This window comes from Urtica dioica, chromosome 6, assembly GCF_054948205.1.
Source record: "Urtica dioica subsp. dioica isolate 48M chromosome 6, U.dioica_male_clone48M_v1_H2, whole genome shotgun sequence".
Classification (NCBI taxonomy): Eukaryota; Viridiplantae; Streptophyta; class Magnoliopsida; order Rosales; family Urticaceae; genus Urtica; species Urtica dioica.
In genome coordinates this window covers 42,682,138-42,709,180 of record NC_142761.1, presented here as the reverse complement: position 1 = coordinate 42,709,180, position 27,043 = coordinate 42,682,138, and the positions used below count along the sequence as shown (strand labels likewise).

The 27,043-nt window shown below is 36.1% G+C and overlaps 1 pseudogene across 1 annotated transcript; it reads right to left on the bottom strand.

Annotated features, from left to right (window-relative positions):
- Positions 1-5,124: 5,124 nt before the first annotated feature.
- LOC149394368 (TMV resistance protein N-like) lies at positions 5,125-11,457 on the bottom strand (annotated as a pseudogene). Its single transcript, XR_016299932.1, has 9 exons — positions 10,964-11,457; positions 8,759-9,863; positions 8,354-8,641; positions 7,196-7,916; positions 6,897-6,967; positions 6,544-6,654; positions 6,109-6,449; positions 5,819-5,850; positions 5,125-5,201 (listed from the first exon to the last, which is right to left on the bottom strand). The product of XR_016299932.1 is annotated as a TMV resistance protein N-like (transcript).
- Between the last annotated feature and the right edge of the window lie 15,586 nt (positions 11,458-27,043).

The following is a 27,043-nucleotide window of genomic DNA, read 5'->3' as shown; positions in this document are numbered from 1 at the left end:
AATATACATAACCATTTTAACCACTAACCTATGTAACAATATGTCAAACACAATCCGGACATTTCAATTTAACTCAAATTCTCATTCAAATTCACTCATTCAAATTCCACTAACCTAAATTCACTCATTCAAATTCCACTAACCCAAACCCTAATTTCTTGTTCTAATAAGAGAAAATCAAACAAAACCCTAAATTTGTGAATTCAAAAAATCAAACTATATGCAATTCGGGTAAACAACAAGAAATCCATATCAACAACACCAAATTAAATCAATATACACCTTAAGAAACTTTTAAAATCATACCTTACAATGACACGGCAAGAGAGAGAGAGGCGCGAGAGGAAGCACGGCGAGGACTCGGCGAGAGAAAAGTGACGGCGAGGACGAGGCGAGAGAGAGTTGGCGGCGAGGACGAGGCGACGGCGAGATTTTGGGGCGGCGAGGACGTGGCGAGGGATTTTGAAAGAAAAAAACTGGAGAGAAGCGGCCGAAAATGGTTGTCTCGTGTGTGGGTATTGGAAAAAATGAGAAAAAAACTGAAAACGGCCTTTTATAGTGAAAACCTAAAAACCCTCGCCGCGGCGAAAATATGTCTTCGCCGCGGCGAGACGGTCCTACAACGGTTTCAATTTCCGTTGTAGGAACAGGCCGCCGCGGCGAGATACCTCACTCGCCGCGGCGAGACAGTTTCTTAAAAAACTGCTTGGCCACGGTATCCACCTCGCCGCGGCGGAGGATATTTCTAGCCGCGGCGAAATTAACTCGCCGCGGCGAGAAATACTTCTCGCCGCGGCGACATGAATCTACAACGCTTGTAACAAGCGTTGTAGAACTAGTCGCCGCGGCGATGTTTAAATTGTGCCGCGGCGAGACCAATCCTTCTACAACGCTTTGTAGAAAGTTCTCGCCGAGGCATAAATCACGTGGTGCCGCGGCGAGGATTCTACAACGGATAGTGTAAACGTTGTGGAAAATCTGAAATTTATGTACTTCTACAACGCTTAGCTTTAAGCGTTGTAGAAATTATCATATCCTACAACGCTTATCCATAAGCGTTGTAGAAGCACCGAGATTCTACAACGCTTAGCCATAAGCGTTGTAGAAACACTATGTTTCTACAACGCTTATGTTAAGCGTTGTAGAATCCCTAGTTTCTACAACGCTTATGTTAAGCGTTGTAGAAAGTGGGTTGTATAATCCAACATTTGTAGTAGTGCAAGTATTGTCTCTGTAGAATTCCTGATTCCGCCGTTAAAGAAGCAGGCGATATCAAGAAATATGTCCCTGTGGTTCTGACTTAGTCCCTCGTAGCTTGCTCTCAACATGTGATTTGTGGAATGAAACGGCACACGAAGCAGCAAAGCCTATGAAATTGGCGAACCTGGAGCAACTGAGATAAATCAGTGTTAGAGAAACTCTATTGGAATTAAAAATAAATTTTAGCTCACATTGTTAAAAACCAGACTCCAATATAGTGTAATTTTCTATGTATGAAATCAAATTAAAAACCAGATATAATATTTAAACTAAATTTAGAACAACATCTCTTGTGTATGATTTAGCATAATTATTTGTCGTTTTAAATTTTAAACCAAACATGTGATTTGGAACTCCTAGAACAACATTGCAATGGATATGCTTTGTACAAACTAATAGATTTATCATGTCTAGAAACAAACAGAAGTACCTTCGGTTCTGATGATACAAGTATTCCGTCCCCAGTCAAAACTCTGCTCATAAATTCAGCTACAACATCGATTTGATCGAGGGAAAGCTCTTCTGCAAATGCAATCCATGGCTTCCAAGCCCTCTCCACCAACTTACAAGATTTTGCATTGAGATGCCTTGGTAAATGTTGTTCGACATGGATTTGGAGTTTTTCCTCATCCAAAAACAATGGATTAGAAGGCCTCTCCACTAAATTACAACCTCTTGCATCGAGACGCTTTATTGAGAAGGGAAGTTTCGGAAGGAGTTTGAGTTTCGAACAACCATTTATATTCACTGGTATGAGAGACTACATATTGAAGATCGTGCTCGGAAGTTTCTCAAGATTTTGACAGTTCTGTAGGCTCAGACTTTTAAGCCCTATCAGATTCTCGATCGATGGGTGTAATATTTTTATCCTAGTCCCATCAAGCGAGAGTTCTTGTAAACATTCCATAGGCTCCTAAACATTCCATAGTTTTGGAGTTAAACACAAACTTCCAAAACTAGAAAACGTAATGGTATATGATCAAAGTGTTACTCTTCCAGGTAATGGTGACCCACTGAATAAGTAAGTTACACAACTTCAAGGCTCTTTCCAATGTAAAAGGAACAAAAAGATGGGATCGGAAAAGGGGAAATTGAATTTACCTGATCGGCACCGAGAAAGTAAACCTAATTTCTGCAATATCAAACAACAGACACACATTATCATCATCATATCAAAGACTCGCCCTTTTTTCAATTGATGATTGAAGAACATGAACTCGAAATTGCCTGATTTGACGATATCGTAATGCGCGTGAGGGACCAAATGAACGCTGATTTTTCCGGCGATCTAAATCCCTCTTTCGCTTGTCTTCTCTGAGCTTGAGAAGCCTCCGATCTCTCTCGCGGTGGTTCCAGAAGCTTTGGCCTCCGCTTCGCCGTCGTTAGGGTCGAAACAGACACTCCCACAGCCCAAAACGACAGTCGTTTGATTTGGCCGATACGGACTCTCCGAAACGACAGTCGTGATACCCATATATATATGTCCGTCTCTTCTGACCCGTCGTGAACTTCAAATGTTTTACCAACAATAATAAATTGTTAACGGAATTGCTAGCAAAAAAAAAAATGTAAATTCTAAAGAACAAAAATTAATATATTGTTAACTAGCCTAATTACAACATAATTATAGCAGATGAATAATTACAGAATTTTTCAATGAAATTCAAGACCTTTAATACACTGCCTTGTAACTTGGAAATAAGCATAGAGTGTAACGAACCCAGCCAAAACTCCGCTCTGAAATTCAGCCATTATGTCGACGAGACCACCACCTAGACGTGTAAGACAGTCAACATACTTAATGTTGCTTGGAAATCCAAGCAATAAAAACTTGTCGATCAGCGATAGAGGTTCAAGTAGTCGAGTTTTGAGTTGCAAGAGAGATCTGGGAGTTGAAGCAGAGAGATCCAACACTTTCAAGTTTTGCAAATCCTACATGAAAAGTGAATTGTGATTTCCTTTGACTAGTCATGCAGTCCAAGTGAACGACAATTAAAATATAGGCTTTATAAAACAACTCCAATGCATAAGTCGCCAAATTTTTATACATCATAAAAATATTCTTCATTTTTTATTCATCCACATCATCAATTGTAGCACGTTGCATAAAAACCACTCATCAATTAAAAAAAGAAGGTTTGCAATTTTTTTTGGGTGTCTTCCTTCTTCATCTGTTCTTTGTTGAAAATGAAACCTCAAAAAAAAAAAAAAACACTATTTCTCTTCATTCAGTTTTTGGTATGGGAATGAAGAGATACCAAAATACGTATTTCAAAATATCACTATATTGATTATCAATAGAGATGCCAATGAGAACACTGATTCCCATAACCACTTTCTCATATTTATACCCGAGTATTGTCTGCGTAGAATTTCTGAACCTTTAAAATAGCACGCGATATTGAGAAATATGCCCATGCGGTCTCTACTCAGTCCCTTGTAGCCACTTTCAATATTGTTTTTCCATTCTTCGATGCCCCTTGAATACAAGTACCGGCCCAAAACCGTGAGAGCCAACGGATTGCCTTTGCCATATTTTTCAACCATTGTTGTCACTAACTCACTCAGAGTATTCCTTGGCCGGAGATTCTTTATTGGGAATACGCTTTCAAGGAAAAGAGCTGATGAACGTCGTCGTTACTCAGTTCCTTAATTTAGAGTATTTCAGCTTTGATATTTCTGAGTACTTGCGAAGATATACGCTCTCTTAGCTTCTTTGTGACGATATCAACAATATCTTTGATTAAGCTGGATTCGGAACTGTATATGTAAATAAACCAAATTGTAGTTAATCACAAATTAAAATGAAAGGGAAAATATCATCTGAAAAGTCTGACTCCAGGTTTATGTCCGCATAAACAATTTATTAACAAAAAAATATGTACAGGTAAAAAAAATCCGCAGTGGCTGTAAAGAATGCTTGTAAAACCTCTGCGTGTATCCTTCCCTCAAAAACTGATGAAAACATGGTATTTTTTTGACAGAATTGCTCGAAGAAGCCATAACTCAATCTCCAAAAATATCCACCGATACCAAGATTGAGCCTTTGTGTGAGGATAGTTTTTTTCCCTGGCTGTCCCTAGAATATAAAGGTGGCAACAAATCATAAAAATCTTGACTTTTTTACGTCCCTAGAATATATTTTAAACTACTTGTATCCGGATTTCTCATCCTTCTTCCTAATCACCCAATTTTCGGACTTATCTTCATAACAAAAAAATTAATGTTTAACAAGACAGGAAAATAAAAGGTGATGATATCAGTTAATTATCTCACTCTGAACTAAAGACCATGAAACAGTTGAGAAGCAAATCAATGGCGAAATGATCAGATGTGCCTGGGTCGATTCTGGCGAGAAATTAATTTTTATAAATTATAAAACAATGTCATCTAAGTAATTCATCTAAATATGGTATGATATATTGAGAAAATGTAGAAAATACTAGTGTGTGTGAAGATTAGATGGAGGAATTTTAACACTTTGCCCAAGATGATCGAACCCTTTATTGCTCTTTAGCTACAGTTTGTAATTCGATTTTTAATTTCCAATAATAAATAAATAAAACACTACTTTCTTTTCCAAAAAAAAAACATAACAAATAAAAATCCAATAGCAAACAGAAATAACCCTACTTGAATATGAAAAAAAAAAGAGTGAAATTCAAAATGAATTCAGGATAAAACCTCGGCATTGGATGATGAAAAAAACAAGTTTTACATGCCTTTCTATTCTTGGACTAATAATTATTTGACAAATAATAATATTAATTACCTTTTTTCCTCATAAGCTCGGGTTTTCCAATGCTATCTCCGAGAACAGCTCGGAGTTCATCATCATCTCTTGAAGCTTCTTCAAGAACTCTATCAAGAAGAAATAATAGTTGTGGTAGTTCCGGAAGCTTTGGCCTCCGATTCGCCGTCGTTAGGGATCGAAACAGAAACTGTATATATTTATTTTTATTTATGAGTAAGGGTCTTATTTTTGTGTGTAAATACATGGTTTTTACAATATTTTGCATAGAGATGTTTATGATATTGTTGCATCATGTTTATATTGACCGATTTTGTTGTAGTTGATATTTTTGGGAATGGATGATTTGTGTTGTTCAATATAAACTAATTCTTATTGTTATTGATGTTTTTGGGTATTGATTTAAAGAGTAAGAGAAGGTTTATTTATTGGAGGAATAACATGTTCATATGAATTATTATCAAGTAAATCCATATTTATCTTGTGAATGTTGGAGTAAATATATATTTATTCATTTTTATGTGATGTGTTTAAATATTGATGAACAATATTGTTGGAGGTTTTCTCTGGTTTTGGTTTATATATATTGGCGTTTTTCAGTTTTGATTTATGATTGTGGTTTGCATGAGCATCCAAAAATCTTTCATGCATACAAAATTTAATACTTCCGAAATTAAGTTTATATATATCATTAATAATACAACTATAATTCATTGTTGTTCAATTCAAATTTTCTATAATTATAATAAAATGGGAGTGCTTGACCTTGTACTAGTTACTAGTATACTTTTTCCAACCAAAACTTACCACACACAATTTCCAGGAAGTCGCCGAGCAATCTGACACCATTCATCTCAGCCTCCATAACCAAATGCTGAACCACACACACTTCGCCGCGGCTCAAGTGAAAAAAAAAAAAAAAAAAAAAAAAAAAAAAAACGTGAACACCGGTCTCATCCTCACTGCCACAGACTTGACAGCAATCTACGATTCCCTGTCGAGCAATCTGACACGATTCTCCAACATAATTATCGCCAAATCAAGAACTTATCGCGCTAACATAATTATCGTATAAAGTCAACAGTCAGGGAGCTTACCTGGAATACCATTCCCGATCTCCAGAAACCATAATATCGGTCACCTTGAAGCCTTGCCCTGCATTCAGATCAAGACTAGGAACGAGCCGGTCTTTGAAATCAGTGAAAACCCCAACCTTGTTACCACTCCCGATCGCATAACAAGAGTTGGAAATATTTCTGTCTGAGCAGCCATAAGAACCACATTCATATCCTCGAATCTCCAAAATCCCATCCCGCCACTTATCTTCGGATGACTTTATCCCATGTTTTCCTAGCCATTTTATCAAGGGGTTGACAACATGTTTTAGGAAATTCATAGGTAGCCATAACATATTGGTTGATATTTTTTTTCTTAAATTCTTCAGTATGAGAGTACAAGTAAAATAAATAAACATATATTCTGACCAGATATTACTAACAAAAAAAAATTGATTTAAAGAGAACTACAGATACCTTTTTAACTTTGGGTTTCAAAGCAGCAGCACTTTTACCAAGATTAGCCATATCTCGGAAATAAAGCAAGTGGTCCCCACATTTTCCGACAGGCACAGCACCAGAATGTATCTTCATGTTCGTAGTATATGAATTGCTGTTCAGGAAATATCTTTAGCAACCCAAATGGGAAATCTCCTCCTTTTGACATTCTCTTTGAAATTCTTCAGCATCTTGGCGATAAAGCAGGAGAACCCCACATTTTCTTACTAGCTTCACGTCAAGACGCTCTATAACTCCGGTTACTTTGAACTACACTTGCGTTGCACCAGAAACATTGCTGCAGTCCTCAGAACTCCGGTTTAGTAAAAAACTCTAGTTTTGCAAGAAACGTCCGGAAGTTGACTCAGGTTGCTGCAATTAGTGAGATCCAATTTCCTGAGATCTGAGTTGCAAGAGAGGTCAGGGAGTTGACTCAGTTTACTGCAATTAGCGAGACACAAGTTGACTCAGGTAGTTGACTCAGGTTGGTGCAATTAGCTACAATTATCGAGTTTTATGCAGCGAGAGAGATCCGGTAGTTGACTCAGGTTGGTGCAATTAGTAAGATCCAAGCTCTCGAGATTTGAGTTGCGAGGTAGATCCGGTAGTTGACTCAGGCTGCTGCAATTACTAAGATCCAAGCTCTTGAGATTTGAGTTGCGAGAGAGATCCAGTAGTTGACTCAGGTTGGTGCAATTAGTAAGATCCAAGCTCTCGAGATTTGAGTTGCAAGGTAGATCCGGTAGTTGACTCAGGCTGCTGCAATTACTAAGATCCAAGCTCTTGAGATTTGAGTTGCGAGAGAGATCCGGTAGTTGACTCAGGTTGGTGCAATTAGTAAGATACAAGAACTTGAGATTTGAGTTGCGAGAGAGATCCGGTAGTTGACTCAGGCTGCTGCAATTAGTGAGATCCAACTCCTTGAGATTTAAGCAGCGAGAGAGGTCAGGAAGTTGACTCAGGTTGCTGCAATAACTGAGATCCATGTGCTTGAGATTTAAGCAGCAAGAGAGATCTGGAAGTTGATTCAAGTTGCTGCAACCACTAAGAACCAAGCGCACGAGCTTTGAGGCGTGAGAGAGATCCGGTAGTTGACTCAGGTTGTTGCAATAACCGAGATTCAACACCTCAAGATTTGAGTTGCGAGAGAGGTTCGGGAGTTGACTCAGGTTTCTGCAATAACTGAGATTCAAATGCTTGAGATTTAAGCAGCGAGAGAGATCTGAGAGTTGACTCAGCTTGCTGCAACGAGTGAGATTCAACTCCTCAAGATTTAAGCAGCGAGAGATATCCGGTAGTTGACTTAGATTGTGGCAATGTTTGAGAATCAAGACTTCCAACTTTGGCAAATCCTATATGAAAAAGTAACCGTGATTTATGTGATAAGTCAGGCAGTATAAGTGATTGAAAATACCAAATATGCTTCTTAGTACCTTAAGGTAGTGATATCAAACCTTGAAGTTTTAAAAAATTGTGATTCGAACCAATACCAAACTTCTCTAGCGTACTTTAGTGATATAACTAACTATTTTATACAAAAAATAAAATAAGCTAATTATTTAACTTCTATTTAGCGTTTATGTTGAATAAATAGATACTTTCTAAAAAATGGATTATAAATTTATTATGTTTCGGAATGTGCCCTGTTTATTGAAAATATGAATGGAAGTTCAAGGAGGTGAACGCTAGGAAAAAAAAAAAAGAAAAAAAAAGTTTAAGGGTCAAATTGCAATAATTTGAACGCTAGAATATATGAACTGTTGTGTTAAAAAATACCTAAAAACAATACCTTGTATTTCTGGCTCCAAACCCGTTCAAGTTTGTCACTTCGAATGCACACCTCACGAAGATTCTTCGGATTAAAAATCTCTGGCAAGCATTTCAAGGGGCAACCCGTCCATCGGAAATATGTCAGTGTAGCGGGAAGGAAATCAAGATATTCAGGGTATAAAATGCGTAGGTACGAAGGCCATTCAATATTGAGAAACCACATATTGCGCGTTTCTTCAAAGACTAGAGGGCTTATGTCATATTGTGGCATATCCTTCAAGAAAATTCCTTCAATTTTTTGTGTCCCCTAATCACAGTTCATACAAAAAAACAAATGACCACATTATGATTATTATACAAATGATAATAAAGTGTGACTGCAATTAAGTTTTAAAGGATCTTGATATTCATAAGCATGACTTACTCGATTCTCTTCCAAGACACGGCAAGTATCTAATGTAGACCACAATCTACTGCGCTCTCCCGGATCCTTTGATTCTCGACAAACAATTTCTTGCCCCATTTCTTCGATCAAATCATGCATGCTTATAAAACCATATTCATCCACAGTGATGAGAGCCTTGTCAACGAGAACACTGATTCCCGCAACAACTCCGGAATATCTGTACCCAAGTATTCTCTTGATCTCATCCATCTTTTCGCCTTTAAGGAAGCAGGCAATATCGAGAAACATGTCCTTGTGGTTCTAACTCAGTCCGTCGTAGCTCACTTTCAGTATGTCTTGGACTTCATGGTTTGGAGTTGAGTCAAGTAACTCCATTTCGCTTTCCCATTCTTCGATACTCCTTGAATACAAGTGCCGACCCAAAACCGTGAGCGCTAACGGATTGCCTTTGCCATATTTCTTGACAATTGTCTCCGCCAACTCTGAGTATTCCTCGGGCGGAGATTCATCTCCTTCTTTACGAAAAGCTTTCGAGAGAAAGAGCCGAAGAGCATCCCCAAAACTCAGGTCCTTAATTTCGTGTATTTCGTCGGCTTTGATAACCTTGAGCACTTGTGAATCTCTGCTCGTCACAAGAATTCTGCTACCTGGACCGAAGCATTCACGATCTATAGCCAGAAGGTCCAATTGCTTTACGTCATCGACATCGTCAAGGACTAAAAGAATATTCCTTCGGCGGAGTCTATCCTTTTCGTGAGAAGTGACGTGTGTCAAGTTCTTCTCTTTCAACAGTTCCGAGAAAACTCTCTTTTGCAGGTCCGAGGATTGGTGCTTCATAACTTCCTCTCTGACATTTTCAAGGAAATAGAAACCGGAGAATCGATTGTAGAATTTGTCGTACAAGACACGGGCGATTGTCGTCTTTCCGATGCCGCCCATTCCCCAAATTCCAATGACACGAGTGTCCTTGTTCGTTAAGTTGACACATAAAGATGGCTCTATAACATGCAAATTGTGATCAATTCCAACAAGACCATTTGTATCATAACTAGAAGTAGAAGTTAACATTTTTAATTGTTCCACGACAGATTCAACAATTTCTTTTGTCAACTCGGACACGGACCTGAAAAACGTAAATAAACTGTAGTCAATAAAAATAGCATCGATTTTTTTTTTTACAAAGTTAATGAGTGTATTATATCAAACCTTTAAATTATTTTATACTTCTTTTTTACATAAATATTTAATACTTTTAGGGTCAGTATTGAAAAACCCTTATGAGTAACTAAAGATATTTATTAATATTAAATTACACCAAAAAAAAAAAAACTAGACATCTATTACTCGTTGTAAAATGAATATGATTTAAAAACCGGGTTTTGCGACTAAATAGCCAATTAAAATTTTTAGATTCGTAAAATAGTCAAACCTTGTAAAATTAATGAAATAAAAAAATGAAAAAACTATATGAATTAGTCAAATAGCGTCCTTCATTTAATATTATAGCTTAATTATCACAATATATATATATATATATATATATATATATATATATATATATATATATATATGACTTCGTATTTATATGAGAACCGCAAAATTTTTGTAAATTCATATAGAAGATTATATATCTCTGAGACGTACCTGGGTGTTCTCAAGTGGGGGCCTGACAACCCTAAAATATAAACGAGAATCTATTTCCCTAATTTGTTCCAGATAATCACTAATTTGACCTCCTCTAATAATGTGTTTTTTTCTTTTTGGGTTATAAAACTTTTGTAATTTTGTGTTTTAATAATCACGATGATAATAGAAAAAATCATTTAAAAGCTGTACTTAAGGTTTATCACAACTAAATTCATTTATCAACGATATCAAATACACGCAATTTCTTTTTGTTTTTTTTTTACTATTCAAAATGGAGTATTGTTGTATATTAAACCATCATGACACTTATAAATTAGTTTTGATTTTTGACATCGTGACGGATCACCTAAGTGTTCTCAAGTACTATTTTAGGGAAAATAATGAAAAACTGAAGACTCTAAATATAAATTGAAAAACTACTTCCCTAACATGTTCCAGATAATCACTAATTTGAAACTGAAATACTACTACCGTCGATTTTATATTTTCATTTTCACAAATGGTATTATAAAAAAAATAAATTAAAAGCTGGACTTAAGGTTTATGTCAACAAAAACAATTAATCAACGATATTACCTCGCGTCTGCCGAATTAAATCCGAATAGATCCGTAGTGATTCTCAGAGATTCCCGCCACATCTTCAACTTTTCCGAGTCGTGTCCGAATTGTGTTTCGAGTTCTGAGAATGCAACTTCGAAGCTTCCCTTTTGGTGCCGTATATTCCTGGGCTCCACCTTGTAGAACACGGGTATAACACGCTGTTTATGTTCTTTCATGCAACGGACGATGTGGTTGAGCTCATCCAGACACCACCGAGATTGGGCATAGTTCTCTGAGAAGACGATTATCGAGATCTCCGATGCCTCGATTACTTCTAGAAGCACAGGCGAGATCTCGTCTCCTTTGTTGAGGTCCTCAGAGTCTATGAACGCCTTTATTCCTTTATCGCGCAAAGCATCGTAAAGAAAGCTGGTAAAGCCATTGCGTGTGTCCGTGCCTCGAAAGCTGATGAATACGTCGTATCTTTCGACAGAGGTACTCGAAGAATAAGCCATAGGTGATCAACCTCCAAATATATTAATCAAGGGTTTTCTATCAGAAATGTAAAGGAAAGCTTATTAGATCGTGACTTTTGCTGAAGTTAGTTTATGCAAACTAAATGGAAGGTAATTAGTTTATAATGTAAACATATAAGTTTATAGTTTACTGCTATAACAATAAAATTAATAGGTGCGCTCCTCTACTCTTTTTTTTTTTTAACTTTTATAGTGTTTTACTTTCTTGTAATAAAAAGCAGTTACTCCCTTAAACAAATTCGCAGCGATTAAAATGTAAGGTAAAACAATTTACCTTGACCCTAAATCGCAGCCGTATTAATTCGCAGTGATTTCCAGAGATTCTCGATCTGAAGCGCCTTTGATGTCTTGAAAACGCAGCTTTGTGGCTTCCCAGATCTAGATTCCGTATGTTTGTGGGGTCCACTTCGTAGGTCTTCTTGCAATGTGCTATATGGTTGAGCTCATCCAGACACCTCCGAGAATCTGTGAGAAGACGATTATCAAGATCCGCGATATCTCGATCGCTCCCTGAAGCGCAGATTAGATTTTGTGTGAGGATAGTAAAAGGAAAGTAGAAGAATAAGAAAAAAGAACAAAAGTGTGACTTTTTCATGTGACTAGTTTTTTAATGAAGCACAAAGCAATATTGGCTCTTTTTTTTCTATGCACAAGAAAAGAGGAAGAAATTTCGCTTTTGAATTATTGATATCACATTTCCTCAAAAAAAAAAAAATAATAATAATTTGATATCACACGGTTTCTTCAACTTCGTTGTTTTGGGTTGTTTGATAGGTCGTCGAGTTTTAGGATTTTATTTTTATTTTTATTTTCTTTTTACTATTGACGGATCAAAAGACAGATTGGGCCCAAAATTATCTTTCGTGAAATAACAAATGATAAAGTAACGATGATGTCTAATACTATATGACTTCGTATTTTCTTTTCCGAAGCGTGTTTCGAGTTCTGAGAATGCAACTTCGAAGCTTCTCTTTTGGTGTCATTTTATTTCAATATGAATTTTTTTGGATTCCAGTCTGTTCATCAATTATCAAACTTTTATAGTTTACTCCTACAATAATAAATTACTAGGTGCGCTCCTCTACTTTTGTTAATTTACTTTTAGTACTGTTTTACTTTCTTGTAATAAAAAAGCAGTTGCTCCCTTAGTCTTGTTATTTTTCATACTCTCACAAATTACTAGAGCGGCGCAAAAAAACCGGTAAAATCGTAAACCGAACCGAACCGTTAGTTTTTAGACCGTTGATCTGGTTTTAAACGGTTTAAAATTTCATCGGTCCGGTCCGGTCTGAACTTTTAAACGGTCCGGTCTAAAAAGTCTAAACCGCAGTTTAGACCGGACCGGACCGGTTAGTATTTAAATAAATAAATTAATAAAAAAATATAAGTCTAAAACGGTGCGGTCTAAGACGGTCCGGTCTAAAATGATCCAAAACGGTCTAAAAGAAAATCGTACCGATTATTATTTAAGAAAAATATAAACAAAAATAGTCTGATATAAAACGGTACGGTTTAAAACGATCTAACGGTCGAAAACGCTCCTGTTTAAAACGGACCGGACCATTTTAACCAGTTCGGTCCGGTCCCGTTTTTTTTCTTATTTGGTCCGGTCTGGTTTTTTTTAAACCATTTAAACCGGTTCGGTTTGATCTTTTGACCGGTTTTAGACCGGACCGGACCGTGCACACCTCTACATATTACAGTTGAAAATATGTCTAAAAATTTCGATTTAATTCAGCAAAAACAAATCCTCAGTGATTAGTTACTAACAATTTACCTGGCCCCTGAATCCCAGGCGGATGAACTCTGAGTCGTTTCTGAAGCGCCTTTTGCGTTCTTAAAAATGCAGCTTTGTAGCTTCCCACCGAGAATCTGTGATAACTCGATCGCTCCCTGAATCGCAGATGAGATTTTATGTGAGGATAGTAAAGGAATGAAGAAGAAGAAAGATTACGGAGATAAGACTGTGACTATGTGCGTGGCTAGTTTCTGTGTCTTAGCTGTACCTAGAATATAAAGGAAGCCACAAAGCATAAAAATATTGACTTTTCTATGTACACAGAAAAAAGAGAGGAAATTTCTTTAAATTTGCAAGTTGGGATATGTATTCATATCACGCGGTATTTTCTTCAATTGTGTAGTCTTGTTTTGGCTGGGTTCATCTGTAGTTGTCTCGAATTTAAGGACTTTTGAGTTTTTTCCACAGCGGGCCCAAGAAAAGAATCGAATAATTAGTGCTCTGTTCACATTGGGGCATCACAGAAGAAAACTAGTTTACGTCAACTAAAACCATTTATGAAATACGGTTAAATCCGGATAACTAACAATTTACCTCGCGTCTGCTGAATTAAATCCGGATAAATCCGCAGCGGTTCTCAGAGATTCCCTCCACATCTTCAACTTTTCCGAGTCGTGTCCAAAGCGTGTTTCGAGTTCTGAGAATGCAACTTCGAAGCTTCTCTTTTGGTGTCTTATATCCGTTGCAGAAAGCAATATTGGCTTTTGGACACTTTTCGGACAAAAATGCCCTTGAAATTCAAATAACACATATTCCTCTCTCATTTTTAAATCCTCTTCATCAAATAACCCATATGTTCAGCTTCGATTTTGAGGGTTTCGCATCGTTTTTTGATAAAATTCCATAGTTTGAATTTCTAAAAAAAACATGAAAAAATCCGATGAAATCCGATGAATCTCATCGGAGATCATCGGATTTTATCGGAAATCCTATGATCTCCGATGAGATTCATCGGATTTTTCCGATGACCTTCAACCCAAAATTTGTGTTCAAAATCCGATGAAATCCTATGCTTTTTATACATATATGGACTTGCAAGGGTATTTTTGTCCGAAAAGTGTCCAAAAGTCCAATTTCGGATATTATCAAACTAATGGGTCTAGTCTTGATATTTTGATAGTTTTTAGGTCTACAAAATGAAATTTCTCTTTTTTTCTATGCACAAGAAAAGAGGGAGAAACTTCGTTTTTAATATTTTATTGATATCACACGGTTTCTTCAAATTTTTTTTTTTTTTGCTTGTTTGATGGGTCGTCGACTTTTGACTATTGGGATGGAAAATGGTCGGATCTAATAGTCATTTTATTGTTTTGGATCAAAATATTGAGTTCATTGTTTTTGTACACTTTTAGTAGTGAGTTTAAGAGAGATAAATAATTCATATCCGATTTGTCCTTTAATTTCTATTTTTGTTCATTTAAAGCCCTGAATGTCAGAGACTTTTTCTATTTCGGTCTGGATTTGAATCCTCTCTTCTCTCAATACCTCGCACATCATCAGCATCTTCCTCTTGTCCTAGAACTCGCTCCTCATTCCCGCCATTTCGCGCCAAGCCCTCGCACACGCGCTACGCCGATTTCCTCACGCGTCGCTCGTCGCTGAGCTCCTTCGTAAGCTTCCTTCGTGCTATGTGCTCGACATCGAGCTCGGCGTGGAGATCGGCAATCTGGGCCTGGGTTGAGTCGAGCTTCGAGGCATCCATGGTCGTGGGTCTGAAGAACGCGAGCTCCTAGAATGGCCTCCTCGTCTTATCTCCGCCATCTCCCAAGCTCCGATCCGAGAACGACCTCGACGGAGCCCTAAAACCATCCGTCCCCGCCGGAGTACTCGCTGCGTGCAACAACTCGAAGCTCTTCGAGAAAGCACCCCAACTGTTCGACGAAACTCCCAAGAGGTTTGAGTTTTACCGGACGACATGTTGTACCAGATTCTGGTGACGTTTGCAAATTAAGAGATGTCCCTTGTTGCCGGAACAGAGTGATGGGCTCAAGAAGAAGATCAAGGAATGCCCCAACGATATATTCCTTGATTAGTAGTGTCCATAACCTTAAGGCAAGTACTTTTTTTCCAGCCATGTTATTCATATCAAGAAGAACTTTATCTTATCCAGCTATGTTAGCCTTACTGCGTATATCTCATCCAGTTATGAACTGTTGTCAATGGTGCCCACAAGAAGAGTTGTAATCTTTATGTTATACATTTGATGTAATAAAGTTTCATGAAGACTCTTGCTTGTATTTTGCCTATTCATTAATAAAAGTTGAAACATTCATTCATTCTTCCGTGTCTGTTTGAAGCTTTATGATAAAACATTAGTCTTTAGTCCATAAACAAACCAAACAACTTACGAAGAGTCAAATGTAGATTTGCATGAACAAACTCTTCGTAGTTTGCTTAAAACGATATATTCGCAATCTTAGGGTCAAATGACTATTGACCTCAGTATGATTGTTAGAAGAATCTATGATGTCTGGTTATGAGGCATTGAGAGTTGGAGACTCTATAGTTCTTCTAGGTATCTTCCGAAGGTACTGAATTGACCAGTGCACTTCTAGAGACAAGATAAGAACAAACCATTTAACCTCTTATGTCTCGAAGTCACTACGTATGAATTGCATCGTGCTTACCTTAATCCTGAAATGAGACATGTTATTTCACACCTTAGTATTCTCATTTGAGAAAGTCAGAGTTCGGACTCACTATGTGATTCCGAACAAGGCCTATTGGTGAAATACTAAGTTGTGAGAATGTCATGAGTGACTTTGTGAATTTCTCATAGATATGGAATTCATGTACAAGATTGCTGAAATGCAATGTATGTCACCTCATGCTTTGTTCCTTGGAGTGTGAATAAATGAACTGGCCAGTGTCCAAATTGAGTCCTGACTTTTTTTGGATGAAACAATGTGACTTGTTAGCTCCTCCTCAATACATTGTTTCTAACTTATTCACAAGCGACAAAAGAGTTGAGGAAATAACAGCTAGAAAGGTAAAATGGTAATTTAGTAAATCCCGACTTGCTGATGACATTCATGAAGGGTAAACATAGCTAATATTCAGTGGATCCGCTCATCATAATTAGGTTGAATTCTTGAGTAGAAAATAAATTCATTTGAACCAAGAGATTTTCAGTGTCAACTCTTCAGTGGAGTCAGTTGGCATTAAGCTAAACTTGGAAAAGGTTTGTGAACTTTTGAGTCCAAGTGTTTAGCTCAAGCTTTGTTCATTTGGGTCCATGAGGTCACTGTCACGAATCACATCGAGTAGGAATAGTTAAACTGGAAGCTAAGTCAAAACAAGAACGAAAATTGCCAAAAGGGTATTTTTGTCTTTTGAGACATAGGATGAAATGGATGTCAATAAATTTTGACAAGTTCATTTGATGACTTAATGTCACTCGGCCTTAATAAGATTAATTGGGCCTTGTGGATTAATTTCATTTCATTAGAATTTTATTGAAAATTCTTGATGGGCCTATTTCATGTTGTCATGAACAAATGAAGAAGCTTCTAGAAGCTCCTTCTAGATAGCATAATAGGCGCCCAACATACCCAAGGATAGAGAGAATATTTTGTGCATAAATGTATCAAGATACTTGCCCAAAAAAAAGAGGAAACAAATTTGCATATAGATGCACATGGGAATCGGCCAAGCTAGAGAAAGGAACAAAAAAGGAAACAAATCAAGGCTTCTAGAAGCCTTGTGTTGGCCGAGTATCTCAAGAGGAAAAAGAGGAAATTGGCTCATGAATATGTGATATTCTATAGAAGAGGAAACTACATTATTGAAGGTGAGACCTCTCCTATAAATAGGAGCCTCATTCTTCACTTTTCATTCATCCCAAGTTTAAGAGATTGAGAGACTCTCTCTCTAGAACTTGGCCGAAAATCCTCTCTCTCTCTCTTCATTTTCGATTTCTTTGTTTTGGCACCTAGGTCCTCATTTGACCTAGTGTTTAGCTCTGCGACTTCAAGACTCGTTCTTAAGTCGTAGTGTTTAAAAGTGCCCACACACTAATTCCTTTTTTCTCGAGTGATTTAGTGATAGAAACTGTCGTGGTTGCTCGAGTTGCCGAGGAAGGAAGAGAGACGTGCTGCGAGGAGAGACGAACGTTGCAACCTTTTTCCAAAAGCTTCTCAACGTTCAAGCATCTTAAAAGGTTAGTAAACTTCTATGCTCATATTGGTTTTTATTTATATGTACTTGCTCTTTGTCTAGGATAGTAAAAAACTGTTTTTACTTGTAAAGAAATTTTTTAAAATTCCGCCGCTTTGCGAAGCGTTTAAACTTTTTCTTAAACCCTAGATCAATTCCAACATGAACTTTATCTTGCTGGCTGCAAAACGAAGCTTAACGTTGACGCGATATCAAGAAGAGAAATTTCGATGCTACTTTCCGTTTCCACTTTCAAAGGCATTCCTCTTTATTTAATCTTTTTTATTATTATTTTTGAACTTATTGATGACTATTCATAGCAAAACCAAAAAAGAAAATGCTGATATACTTCATGACTTGTTATATAAAAAATAAAAATTGGGAATTTTGTTATTTGTTGTGCTCTACACATTCCTCAATATTTCATTCTTCTTTTTCTTATCGGGAATTCCTATTATGAAGTTATGAAATTTGCGAATATTTTGGTTTTAAATATATGGCTCTTCAGAGATAATGTGTTTTCCGAAGGAAGGATTACTGCCCACATCCATCACTCATCTTTATATTTGGAGATTTTCAAGTCCGGAGACACTGAACATGAATGGGTTATCAGGGAATGTCCTTTGCTGGAAAATGAGGAGCTCGAGAAGCAGATCAGTGAACGGCTACTTTAATTCAAAGATTACTCATGTTGTATGCAGTTAAATACATAAAATCAACTATTTTAATTTTTTTTATTTCTCTACTGATCTTATGGAAAAGTTTAGGTACATGTGACTTTGATTGTCTCTGTTACTGAATTTGGATTTTTAGGCTAACCTGCATGGCAAGCCTGCATATAGCTTACTATCATGCTCTTGCTACTCTTTTCTATCTACAATTTCGATAATTGTAGACATATATGTCTACAAATTTCTAATATAAATATCGATAATTGTAGACATATGTATATAATTATACAAATTGTAGACATACATGTCTACAATTACAAAATTATAGATAACATGTCTTTAATTATTTAACTTGTAGACATAAACGTTTACATTTATTATCTTAGAGGGTAACTATTTTAGAGGGCTTGTTTCTTTTTCTTAATATAATTTTTTTTTGTCTTACTTGATCCGATTAACAGTCAAAAGATTTGTATTTTTATGAAGTCCAACTACTTCAAATTATTCAATATAGATTATCCGATACAATAACTATTTTATTACTCGCAAAAGAAAATTTTGGTGGCGACACAACAAAACAAAGAATATTTAACACTGGCATGAACTTATAAGGACAATAATCAGTGTGAAAATAACAAAAGAATAAGTATTAATTTGAAATTGTGTCTGTAAGTGAGTGTAAATCCACTTATTTAGAAATTATTTAGAAACGTGATCGAGTTTACAACAACTTGTTAGCAAGTTATAAGAGCATACATTCGCAGCTGAAACTCGAAACCAAGACAATGACATAGGTCCACTATCTCATCTTCGGGGACAATTCTCACAAATCTATGCATATGTCAAGAAAAAAACATGAAACTCTACACAAACAGTCCTCATATCACCAAAATTAATCTAAGATTTTATGTAATGTATAAAACAAAAGTATACAATTTTTGAAATTGTAGACTTTTATGTCTACAATTCCTGTGATTGTAGCCACAGTTCATATAATTGTGGACTTACAAGTTTACAATTATATGAACTGTAGATATAAATGGCTACATTCACAAGAATTGTAGACATAAAAGTCTACAATTGCATAAATTATAAATGTCAAAAATAAAAGTCTATAACTACACAAATGGTATGAAAAAATTCTTGTGACTATAGTTTTAAATGTCTACAATTTTATGTTACAAAATATTTTTGAAAAAATTATAATTTTAGACGTATATGTCTACAATTTCGATAATTATAGACATGTTATCTATAATTTATCATTGTAGACATGTATGTGTAAAATTTGTATAATTATAGACATATGTCTACAATTTTTGATATTCATATTAGAAATTTGTAGACATATATGTCTACAATTATTCAACACAACACAAGATCAAAATCTGAAACAAACAACCTCAAAGCAAAGCATATATCAGAAGGCACCAAACTCTAGACTAACAAATTACCTACGAACCTAGATACCAAAAGTGAAAAATTATTAGCACCGAAGTACTAAGAATCATCTCAACCAAAATGAGAAACATATTAACAACGCTATAGATTATTTAGTTCTCGAGAAGCAAAAGTCCGAATAATTCATCATCCAACATGATTAAGGATTCAAAGAAAGACTTTCCTTGTTTTTTTCAAGTTCTCGATATCAATAATTTGCACAATTTTAGAGGTTTAATTCTTAGAAACCCGTAGAGGAAACTCCCTATGAAACAAACAGAAAAAGGGACCTAAGAATGTTACCAGAACCATTCAAGAGGTTTGTGTATAATTTAGTGATTTCTACTTATGAATTAGAGTGTTTTCCACCACCTTTTCTCAGAAAATCAATTCCACACCTTCCTCAACTGTTCACTGATCACTAAACTCGGAATAACCATCAGCAGAGAAGCTTGAAAAGGCGATCCAAACACAAAAATCATTAAAGAATGACCGATACATTAATTGGTTCAAATTAAAGTGAAATTACCCAAATCTCTTCAAACCTAGAAAAAAAATCCCAAAGAAAAGGCGATAACGTAATTGGAAAAACCTCAATTTTCAAATCGGTCTACAAAATATTCTCCATTGAGGATAACATAGGGAAAAAACCAAGAAAACCAAAACTACAGTGGTCACAGAGAAATTTTAAGGAAACAAAAAGATTTAGAGATAGCATGCACGAACGAAATTGAAGGGAATTGAATTACCTGAGGCCTGAGGGACGCGGGGCGAAAGAGAAGGTTTTGAGTTTGTTTCGGGATTCCGAAGGGTGAAGAGGAAGGTCTGGTGGTCGTGGTAGAGAATCTCGGTGCCGATGCAGATCGGCCGGCGGATCTGAAGGCTGATCTGGCGGCAGCTAAGAGTTTTCAGGGGGTTTTGGCTTGGGCTTTGAAGGCTTTCTGTAAATGTGTGTTCATATGGGTTGTGTGAGTGGGTTTTTGGCTTAGGTTATTTTCAACATAAAAAATAAAAGTAAAGGGCAACATTGTACTTGCTCACATGAGCAACTACTAAAAGTGTCAAAAACAAAGAATTTAATATTTTGGTCCAAAACAATAAAATGACTATTAGATCCGGTCATTTCCCTTGACGTATCCAGAGACTGAATTAGGCCCAAAATTATCTTTCGTGAAATAAAAAATGATAAACGATGATGTCTAATACACGATGGGCCCCACGCGCAAGTCAATGTTCTTGTGAAATATAAGTGTATGCCAATAACAATTATTAACAGTTTTTAATTAAGAGATAAGAATAAAATTTAAAAATACGACTCATGTTAAAATAAAAAAGATTAATATTTTCTATTTTAATATGCATAAAAAAAAACTATGATTAATCATATTAAATTTATTAAAATACATATTTTGAAATGTGTATTAAGATTTGAATTTTATTAAATTTTATATGAAATATATTTAAACGGTAAATGAGTTTAGAACTTTTAAAAAATATAAAATTTAATATTATAAAGATTGAAACTCATATTTCAATCAATTCCAAAAATAATCATACTTAAATTTATAGCATGAGAATCTTGCAATTTCTTATGTACTTATTGAACAACATGAAGAAAGAAAATATAAATTAAAATATGAAATTCATTATAAGGTATTAGTGATAAGAATATAAAAATAAAATTAGAAAACATGAGGAAGCAAATAAGAAAAACAAATAAGATATTAAAAATAGAATAAAAAATTTGAGAGGGCATGGAATAAAAAAAATCAAATACTTAGCAAATAGCCAATTTAAACGTTTGAAATTGCTAGATAGCCAACGTTTCGTAAATCTTAGGTAAATAGCCACTAAATTTTATTTACAAGCGTAATTTTACAAGAATACTCATATATAACATTCCCGCCCAAAACCGATTTTGTTTTCATTTTAAATGAGAAAAATAATAAACAATTTAAATTGGTAAAGATTGCGTAAATCAGGACATTAACTGACCAAATCAATTACAACACGTTAAAACCTCATTCGACTTCATTAGATTTCAAAGAAAAGAAATTTAAAAAAAAAAGACGATCGGAGAAAAAAAATCTTGCCGCCGAGAAGAGTCTTAGGAACGACGAACTTCTATAGAAAAAAGAGAAATAACAAGAAGACGAAGATTACTCGCTGCCGACTAAAATCTTAGAGACGACGAAAAGCACATGTGATCAATAATCTTGTTTTTTTTTTCTCTGTTTCTCATGACAAAATAGTCTTGTACCACTTGTCGATGGCGGGATCCGACGAGGCAGAGGGCGCGGACTGCGGGATCCGACGAGGCCGGTTGCGGTCTTCCTGGCATATGATTGAGACGAAGACTGCGGGATCTGACAAGGTCAGGATAGAGGGCGAGGACTGCGGGATCCGACAAGGTCGATGAGGAGAGGCACGCCTCCATCGAACGAACGACGGAGATCAGTTACGGTCTTCCCGGAATAGGCCTATTGAGTCACTATAGAGAGTTTTGCGTCGTCTGTAAATAGTTGTAAATTTATGTAAATTATAATAGTTGTAATCAGTTTTAAATATGTGTACATAATAGTATAAATACTTGCTACGCATATTTTGTACACTAATATGATTTCAAAAATTCACGTAATTATGTAGAAAATAATTATTTTCTATATTTTCGAGAATAACGACTATAAACACAATTAAGTCAACTAAATAAGTATTTTCTAAATTTAAACACATAACACAATTTAAATGAATAACTGCCAAAAATATTCAAATAAAAACGTATGATAAATGTGTTAATATCTATTAATAACTGTAAATATTTTGTAAATATATGCTAATACGTGTAAATGTGAACTACGATTTTTAAGAGCATAAAATCATAAAATAATTGTTGCGTATATTTTGGGCATTGATATGCTATTAGAAATCCACGAAATAATGTTGAAATAACTGCTTGCTATATTTTTGGAAACATAAAAGAGAATTTAAAATTCAAATTAAAAAAAATTGCCTTACATAAAGTGTCGAATTAATAATTAAAATTTAAATAAAATTTCATAAATAAAAAGGAGGGACAAACCTGAAAAGCAAAAAATTTTCTGATAGGACTACGCATCTTTGTGACTATATACCTAAGGTTTACAAAACGTTACTATTTAGCGATGTCAAACGTTTAATAAGTTAGCTATTTTCCTAATGGACACATAAAAAAAAATTCAAAAAATTAGGTAAATAGTCGACTAAAACATTTGAAATTACTATATATAGCCAAAATTTCGCAAATGTTAGGTACATAATCATAAAGTTGACGTGACTTAATAAATGAAAGTCACTATTTACCTAAGATTTAGGTCTGTAAATATATTGAAATGGTTATTTATCTAAGATTTACGAAACTTTGGCTATTTAGCAATGTCAAACTGTAAATGTGGCTATTTATCTCATGAACCCTAAAAAATTACTTGTTGTATTCCTATATACCTGCCAATCCCATAACAAAACAATACATGTTTAAGAAGACAGATAAGAAAAGAAAATAAAATCTTAGTGTGACGATATCAGTATTCTCACTCTTAACTCGAGATCGTCAAGTAGTTGAGAAGCATGTCAATGGCGAAATGATCAGATGTGCCAAGGTACCTTGAAAAGACATTTATTTTAACGAACAATGAGTGTCATATACTTTTTAGAGCGCATCAAAATGATGTTCTCAAATATTAGTTTATGTAAATAGTTAGATTATAAAATTTACAAAACATTGACTACATCATCGTTGACTATATTTTTAAAATTGTGTTTGAAATTCGCTAATGACTATTGACTTATAATATAAAAGAAGCCGCAAAGCAAAAACTATTGACTTTTTATGTACACACAAAAAGAGGAGATATCACGCGGTATTATTTTCTACGCAGTATTATTTTCTTCAATTGTTTACTCTTTATTTTGGCTGGTCTTGGTCTTGCGGGTCGTCGAGTTAATGTAGTTTTTTTTTCCATTGGTGGACCAACAATGCATGCAAGAAAAGACTCCAATAATTAGTTCTCCTTTTTCGATTTAGGGTCTTTCCTCCTTATAATATAAAAGAAGCCGAAAAGCAAAAACTATTGATTTTTTATGTACACACAAAAAGATAGGACTTATCATGCGGTAAAATTTCATTTTCTAGACCCAAAAACTATGGAAATATCACCATTAGACCCGTTACTTAAAAAATAAAATTGGACTTTTGGACACTTTTCGGACAAAAATACCCTCATTTCAAAATAAACCCTCATCTCTTTCATTCTCACTCTCTCACTCTCACTTTCTCTCCACACCAAATCTCAACCCATACCCCCCTCAAATCTGACGCCAAGCACACCCATTCCGACGCCATTCCGACGCCAACCACACCTATTCCGACGAGTTCCGACACGCCTCCGACCGAAGCTCCGACACACCTCCGACCGAAGCTCCGACACACCTCCGACGCTCCAACCTTCACCAAATGACAAAAATATTAGTTTTTTATAGTTTTTTCATGGTTTGATTAGTGTAGGAATGATAGGATACAAGATTTGAGTGGTTATTAGTTATTTTAGGTTGATTTGAATGAGATTTGGAGGTGAAATATTTTTTTTAAAATTTCTGGGAATTTCCGATGAAGACCATCGGAATTCATCAGAAACTGTCGGATCCGACAGTTTCCGATGAATTCCGATGGTCTTCATCGGAAATTTTCGACCGATTCCGATGTCTTCCAACGTGTTCCGACGCATTCCGATGGCCGACGAGTTCCGACAGTTTTTTTTAAAAAAATAATTTAAGATAAATAAAAAGAGTTTTTTGTATTGTTTTTAATTATGAACAACATAATTAGTCTAATTAATGATTAGTTGTTTGTCTAATTAATGATTATTTGTTTTTTTTAACTATGAACATCATAAATAGTTGTTTTCTTTTTCTAATTAATGATTAATTGTTTTTTTTATTATGAACGACAAACTAATTAGTTGTTTTTTGTAAGTAGATTTTTTAAATGATGAACAACATACTAATTAGTTGTTTTATGTAATTATTTTTTTTAATTATGAACATACTAATAATTAGTTGTTTCTCTTATGTTATATATTTTCTTATATTAAAAAGATTGAAATGAATTCTTGGAGTTATGTTTAATTATATTAATATTTTGTGATAATTAAATATGTAGGATAAATTGATGTATTTATTCGACCACGACTTTGCCGGTCGAATCACATACGGTTGTTCGGGGCATTTGAAGACGGTGAAAGAAAAATTCACCGATCTCGGTCTACTTCAAAGGGTCGCGGAGAATCCGTTCGCTCAATTCTTCGAAGGGAGCACACTAAACTTTTCTACGGTAATTCTACACTCTCTTCTTCTACGTAAGATCCACCCAACAAAAAAGGGGGAGATTCATTTCGGAATAGGAAATAAACACGTGAGATTCGGGAGACTCAAATACGCATTGATAACCGGAATGAGCATGGAAGATGGTCCATCGAAGGAGGAGCAGAATGAGCGGAGGAGCGATAGGCTCATTAAAGATTACTTGAATGGCGTGTCAAACACCAGGTTCGACGTCTTGATTAGCGCGTTCAAGACATGTCAAGATCCAAACGACGCGTACAAGCTTGGATTATGTGTGTTTGTCTTGGGATATCTCCTCGGACTAGAACACAACAAGGCAATCAACGACAAGTACCTATACATGGTTGAGGATTTGTCGTTCTTCTATTCTCTGCCATGGGGGAACATCTCGTGGGCTGAGACGATGTCTTCCCTCTCGGTAAACTTGTTGCGGTAAACTTATTAATTAGTTAGTAGATTATTTACTAATAAATTTTATAATCATATAATTTATTAATTAGTTAGTAGATTATTTATTAATAAGTGATTAGTTTATCATTTATTAATGAGTAAGTAGTTTATTATTATTCATTTCAGTTCGAACGTCCCGATCATCCCGCACCTCCCGCTCGTCCCGATCATCCCGCTCCTCCCGAAAGTCACGATCATCCCGCACCTCCCGCTCGACCCGATCATCCTGCTCCGTGGGCTTTGACGGAGGATATGTGGAATCAAATGATACATTCTCAGGCAACCGTCTTGAGAGCACTGAGTACGAACGGTCGCAGGCTAGAAAGAATGAGGCAAGACCAGGTTAGTATTAATTTTCGTTTAATAAATAAGTTTCTAATCAGTCTTTTCTATAAATGTTTAGTTTCTTATTCAGTATTTTGTATCACAATTTATAGATTGACATGCTTGAGAAGATAAACATCATGTTCGAGGACGTGACAGGTTTACCTCCGGGGCCGTTACCAACTACGCAAGGTGGTTCACGCCGTCGACATCGATCGCGTAGCCCTCCTCCTCCTGGTCCTCCTGATCCCCCTAGTCCTCCTAGTTCTCCTAGTCCTCCTCCACCACCTCCTCCTCCTCCTCATCCTCCTCCTCCTTCACAGCCGTCCTCTTCGACAAAGCCGCCTTACTCGACTTCATCGTCGAAGAAGCCGTCCTCTTCGACAATGCCGCCTTCTTTGACTCTATCGTCAAAGAAGCCACCCTCTCCGAGAAGGAAACGTTCACGACGACTTGATGTATCGGAAAAGACGCTACCATTGTCAACCCTAGCGCAGAAGAGGCTGAGATCGGAAAGCGACTCGGTACGAACGCCATCTCAGAAGCGTCACCGAAAAGATACTTTTCCCTCCGATTTCACGGACCCGACGCGGCCGAAATACTCCTCAGAGGTGCGGGTAACGCCGTTCAGACCATTGAAGGAACCAAAAACTTCTGATTGGCATGACTGCGTAAAGTGGACCCGCACTTCTAAACTTGAGGGGAAGTTCTTGGGCCGAGTTTATGTGAAGGTCGTTGATGTGGAGACCGACTTCTTCAAGATCCTATTGGAAAATGGAAAATGGCTAACAGATACGGTAAGTCGAATTACATTGTTTTGAATACGTTTATAAATAAAAAATTAATTAATATGTTTGTTGTTTCATACACGATCACAGCATATTGATGCTATTCTGGATATGCTTCGGAGACGCCAACGACAGTATGCGGAGTATCGTCAAGACGTATGTGTCATGGATACCCGGTGGGTCCAAAACGTATACGGTCATTATACGAAGCAAGAGGAGAACAAGAAGATAGCCACAGAACAAGGCACAGAGGTGTAGCTCGTAGAATGGGATCACAGAGTCGTGTTGGACCCGATGACTGGCTGCAGAGATTCCCAAGTCATTCCGTGGACTAGAGCGCGAGAGATTTTGTATGTCGTCAACTTCAAGAACGTGCATTGGTTCACGTTCCGGGTCGATCTTCAAGAGTGGACCATAACCGTCTTGGATTGCCAGAAAGATATTGAACATATGCAACACAATTCAGTTGATTTCAACACGATGATGGAGGTTAGTAAAATCTTAAATACTCTCATGAACTTTATGTTTATTATCTTACATTATTATAACATTATTATGTTAACGTAGAATTGGAGTCG